The sequence below is a fragment of the Dipodomys ordii genome, unplaced genomic scaffold (genome assembly GCF_000151885.1).
Source record: "Dipodomys ordii isolate 6190 unplaced genomic scaffold, Dord_2.0 Scaffold15, whole genome shotgun sequence".
Lineage (NCBI taxonomy): Eukaryota > Metazoa > Chordata > Mammalia > Rodentia > Heteromyidae > Dipodomys > Dipodomys ordii.
Window position 1 is genome coordinate 1522948 of NW_012267231.1, and position 5134 is coordinate 1528081.

General features: G+C 53.1%; 2 protein-coding genes and 1 long non-coding RNA gene across 3 annotated transcripts in view; all 3 read left to right on the top strand.

Moving 5' to 3' along the window:
- Positions 1-5134, top strand: part of Sec11a (SEC11 homolog A (S. cerevisiae)) — an 18513-nt gene that overhangs the window by 10202 nt on the left and 3177 nt on the right. The gene's annotated exons all lie outside the window — the stretch shown is intronic.
- Positions 1-5134, top strand: part of Wdr73 (WD repeat domain 73) — a 15396-nt gene that overhangs the window by 317 nt on the left and 9945 nt on the right. The window lies entirely within an intron of this gene.
- On the top strand, positions 1374-3225 carry LOC105982489. Its single transcript, XR_001174888.1, has 2 exons — positions 1374-2414; positions 2718-3225. It is a non-coding gene; the product is annotated as an uncharacterized LOC105982489 (long non-coding RNA).

Below are 5134 nucleotides of genomic sequence, written 5' to 3' on the forward strand. Positions count from 1 at the left end.
AAGTGGCGCTGTGGCTCAAGTGGTAGAGCACTAGCCTTGAGCTGAAGAGCTGAGGGACAGCGCCCAGGCCCAGAGTTCAGGCCCCACAACCGGACCAAAAAAAAAAAAAAAAGATTGGGAATTTGAGGCCAGCCTGAACTACAGAATGAGACTTTGTCTCAAAAGAAAAAAGGAATAAATTAAATCCCAGATCTTTTGCTGGCTCTTAATAAAGTAAATAAATAAATAAGAAAGTAATAATGTGATTCTCTGTGAATTTGGTGTGAAACACCTGGGGCACGAGCAGCCGGGAGGCAGGATCTTAACTGCGCAAATCCACTTTCCAGTGATCGTACCTTCTCTTCCTGGCTGTGTCACGCGCCCGTCGCTCCTTCTGCGGAAATTATACTTAGAAAACAATTCCAAGCGATATTTCAAGTCAGGCCAAATCTGGAGGGAAGAGCTTTTCTGCAGGGGGTCTGTGACCAAGGCATCTTAAGGCACTTTCAAAAATGACTTTTTCTTTTTTGCTTTTTGTTTTTGTCGGTCATGGGGCTTGAACTCTGGGCCTGGGCACTGTCCGTCAGCTCTTCAGCTCAAAGCTAGCTCTACCACTTGAGCCACAGTGCCACTTCTGGTTTTCTGAGCAGTTTATTGGAGATAAGAGTTTCACGGACTTTCCTGCCTAGGCTGGCTTTGAACCATGATCCTTAGCTCTCAGCTTCTTGAGTAGCTAGGATGACAGGCATGAGTCACCAGCATCCAGCCCAAGGCCTAAGGTTCTAAGTGAAAATTATTTAACACATTTTTAAGATTATGCTTGTGTGTGTTGAGATACAAAATTCACCATGTTGGAGTGTGCAATGCAGTAGATTTTACTGATCATTTGAGCAGAATTAGTAGCTGTTAATCTTTTTGTTGTTGTTGTTGGTCATGAGACTTAAAGTCAGGATCTGAGTGCTGTTCCTAAGCTCTTTTGCTCAAGGCAAGCACTCTACCACTATGAGCTGCAGCACCACTTGGATTTTCCGGTAGTTAATTGGAGATCAGAGTCTCGCCAACTTTTTTGTCTGGACTAGCTTTGAACCATGTTCCAGCCTCCTGAGTAGCTAGGATTCTAGAACAATAGTAGTGTACATATAGCCCAAGTATTTATACACACATATGCCACACATTGTAGCAGCTGTCATCGGTATGTCATGGAGGACCCGGGAGTTAGGCCTGGAATGAAGGCATCTGCCATGTGCTGGGGCGTCATTTCGGGCCTAGAAGTCAAGGAGATGCCAGAACGTGCCTTACGAGCTATCCAAATGAGGATGTCTCCGGAGGTCCAAGTTTTAAGAAGCACCAGCATGGCAGCCAGGGAGTGGGGGTGGGGGAAAGCTCTCCCAAGGCGATTGCTGTGCCTGGCCTGTGGGATGCGTGGCAGCAGCTCTGAGGTGTGCAGGGGTGAGCCTCCGTGCCAGCTTTGCTCTGGAGTCTAGCAGTGGAGAAAACTAGGACTGTGTTTGCTGACTTTTCCTCCCACACCAAGGTTACCTTGCAGATTCCCTGTTCTGCCCCCAGTGATTACGATGTTGAAGAGCCTTTGGCATAGAGAGGAGTCTGAGGCCTGACAGTGAGATTTCCCTGACAGTGGAGGCGTCCCGTCTGGCGGTCGGGCTGGGTCTTGGTGGTAGAGCATGCGCCTAACTTGGCCAAGGTCTGGGTTTGATTCCCAGGACCACAGAGTGCATCTCCACCAGTATTGGCAGGAAGTCTGTTGTGTGGCCCAGGGAACCAGGAGAACAGGTCCTCATGGTGGTTGCCCCATGGAATCTAGGGTCCCTTGACGGATGCAGGTACCAACCACATCGCGAGCAGTGTGGCTGGTGGGTTAAAACTGTGATAGACCTCAAATGAACGTCACAGGCCCTGTCAGATTATCGGCAGGTGAAACAGCCTCACCACCACGTAGCTAGACGGAGAAACAGAGGCCCAGGAGGGGCGAGTGTGGTCCCAGTGGGCACTGCAGGGATGGGCGCTGCGTCAGGGTTACAGGAGCTGTCGGGGGGGCTGTCTTCCACTCAAAGGCCCTGAGGCCATGGCTAGCCCCTGGAACTTGGTCAGCGGATGCCATTGGTTGTGTGATTGAAGGCCGTAACTGGTGCTGGGCCTTGCCACAGAAACAAGCACCCAGGACCTGGCTGTCCATTTCCTCATCTGCAAAACCGCAACAGGCCTAACTTCCTACCACGGCCACAGAAAAGGGCAGATTCCACAATGGACACAAACAGGTTGGCTTGGTAAAATGGGTTGAAGCAGATTTGCCCCGCGCCTGCGGTGGTGCTCTCCTGGGAGCAGTTCTGATGGACAGTGTCTTGTTTGTTTGTTTTAGATTTGTTCCTTATATTGGAATTGTGACAATCCTCATGAATGACTACCCCAAATTCAAGGTGAGCACTAGCTGCATTTCATTCAGAAGGAAGGAGAGCTGGGGTTGGTGGTAGAGCAGCACTTCCCTCGTGTGAATGAAATCTGGGGTTCCATTCCCAGCGCTGCCCCCCTCAAGAAAGAAAGAAGTGAAATAGCCATGGCGGAAGGTCAGGTTTGGTGAGAGAACAGAAGACTGGCCCGGACGACGCCCTGTTCATGCCCCAGAGAGGAGCCGGAGATCCCTCCAGAGGGCAGCGAAAGCATGAAAGAATGTTGGATAGCCGGGTTGTTTCTGACCTGTGCTTCTGTGTTTTGCTTTCTAGTACGCAGTACTGTTTTTGCTGGGCTTATTCGTGCTGGTCCACCGTGAGTAAGAAGCGAGCCTCGCCGTTCGTTCCGGGAAGCCGCGTGCTGTGTCCTGGCTGTCTGCAGTAGATGTTGGTCTGTGGTTGGTGGAGAGGAGCACACGGGGTGCTTCTTGGAGCACTGTGCGCGTTATTAGTTTATGTTTCCACGCCAGAATGCGTGTGGGCGGGCACGTGGGCGCCATGCGTGCCCGCGAGGGGACGTCCAGTCATGGGACTTCACACCTTGTCATCGCCCCACTCACATTTTGTACATCCGTGGATCTTTTTATATTAAACGGTTGAGCCAAAGCCCCCAGTGTTTGTATTGCGAAGCCCAGCTTCACTTCTAAAGTGCCTCAGCGTGCTGTACACGGAAGTGCAGCTCTGCAGAGTGGACCACTGTCCCGCGGTGCCGCGCGCGTCCATGAGGGTGGCGCCAAGTCTTAACTTTTCCAATTTCAAATAAAAGACTTTGCACATTTAACCCCTATCCCTGCCTTGTGTTTGTTGGGGAAGCTCCCAGAGACTGCCTCTGGCTGGGCTGCCTCCCCTGAAGCTTTGAAAACAGCACCCCCCACACCCCCAGTCGGGGCCTTGTTTGTAGCCTCCTTTGTTCCGTTTTGCTTTTGTGAAGCAGAAGGAGCCATTGACATTCATAGGAAATCTCTTAGTCATAAAATTGCTTCTTAGCAGTGCGTGACTCAGATGCGTGTAAAGCAGTGGTGTCACTGACAGGTTGAGAGACTGTCGCGTGGCTGTGCGTGCTCATCACCCTTTGTACCCTCTCCACACGGGCGGCAGCGGGTGGGGGGGGGATCCGCCCAAGGGCACAGCCTGCTTTCTCCTGGTCGGGAAACTTGTCCTGAGGGTCGGCTTCGCTTAGGAAGCAGAACACACCTGTGTTTCCACATCTAGGCTCCAAAGAAATGGATGCAGGATAAGCTGGTGTGTGTGAAGCACAGAGTACACTTTAGTTCTGTCTGGTCTTGCTTGCTGCACAGTGTGTGAGGATGCGGACTTCCCATGCTGCGCCTCAGGTACTGTGGAGGAAGTCAGTCCTAGTGCAGCCCGCCCAAGGAACCGCCGGTGGAGCAGTGCCGCCTCAAATCCTCCTAGCCAGCCCTCGCCGCTGGGCGTGCGTGGGTGCCTGATGTTCTCCACAGAGGAGGAAGCCCGCAAATCACTAGCACATGCTCTTCTGAACCAGTCTCTGGGCTTACAAGGTACTTAGGTTTTCTCATGCCCTGGAAGCACAGACAGTCCCTGTGCAGCTGGCAGACAGTGCCTGTCCCTTCTCTCCTCCAAGTTGCCTTCACAGAACGGGGCTAACTGATGTGTGTGGGCTCTGCTTGATTTCTTCATTAGTCTAGGGTTCTGTGCATGCTAGATAAGCACGCTACCTCCCAACCCTTTGTGATTGTTTTGTTTTTTGTTGGTGGTGGTGGTCATGATGCCATGGCTCGGCTTTTGTGCCAGCCTCCTTTGCTGCCCAAAGGTGAACTCAGGGACCTCTCTGAGCTTCACCTCCCTGAGTGTAAACACCCTTGCACTTACAAACACAGCTCTGTGAAAGTATTCCTTTTTTTTTCTCTCCTTTATCAGGTGCTTCTGTTGCAAGCAACAGCTAAAATTTCTCTGAAAAGGCAACTAAAGCATTTAAAAACATTTGAATCGCTCCAGTGGCCAAAAATAAAAAGGTTATTTTAGGGGAGAGATAACGTTTCCCATTTTTTGTTTTTTGTCAGTGGGGCCTGAACTGTGGGCCTGGGCGCTTGTCCCCCAGCTCTTCAGCTCAAGGCGAGCGCTCTACCACTTGAGCCACAGCGCCACTTGTGGCTTTTTCTGCCTATGTGGTGCTGAGGAATCGAACCCAGGGCCTCTTGCATGCGAGGCAAGCGCTCTACCCCTGAGCCACCTGTCCAGCCCTCCAGTTTTTATATTAGTTATAGGAGTTGAAAGTGGCAGGTTTTGCTATCCCTGCATATGTATGTGATACAGCTTGCCCCGCAGCGCTCTGCCGCGTGAGCCACGCCCTCCGGCCGGGCTTGGCCGCCAACTCTGGGTTCTTTTGTCTGGCTGCTCAGCCGCTGGTTTTCAGGCTGGTGTCACTATACCCATCCAGGCTGCGCCCGGGGAGCTTGGCACCGGGCTCCCGGCAGCCAGGGCAGCCAGGGCGAGCGGGAGGTCGGAGGACCCTGCTCGCGGCTCATCGCCCGGCGCCTGCCTGCCCGCTCTGGGCGGAGGTGGTGAGCTATATCGGGGAGGTGTGAGTGCGGCCGGGGCGGGGGTGACGGGGAGGGGAGGGGGACAGGCTGCTGCCCCGCCCGCTGCCCCTCCTGGGATGGAGGCCGCAGTGGCCAGGCCAGGCCTGACAGCGCGGGTCCGGCACCCCG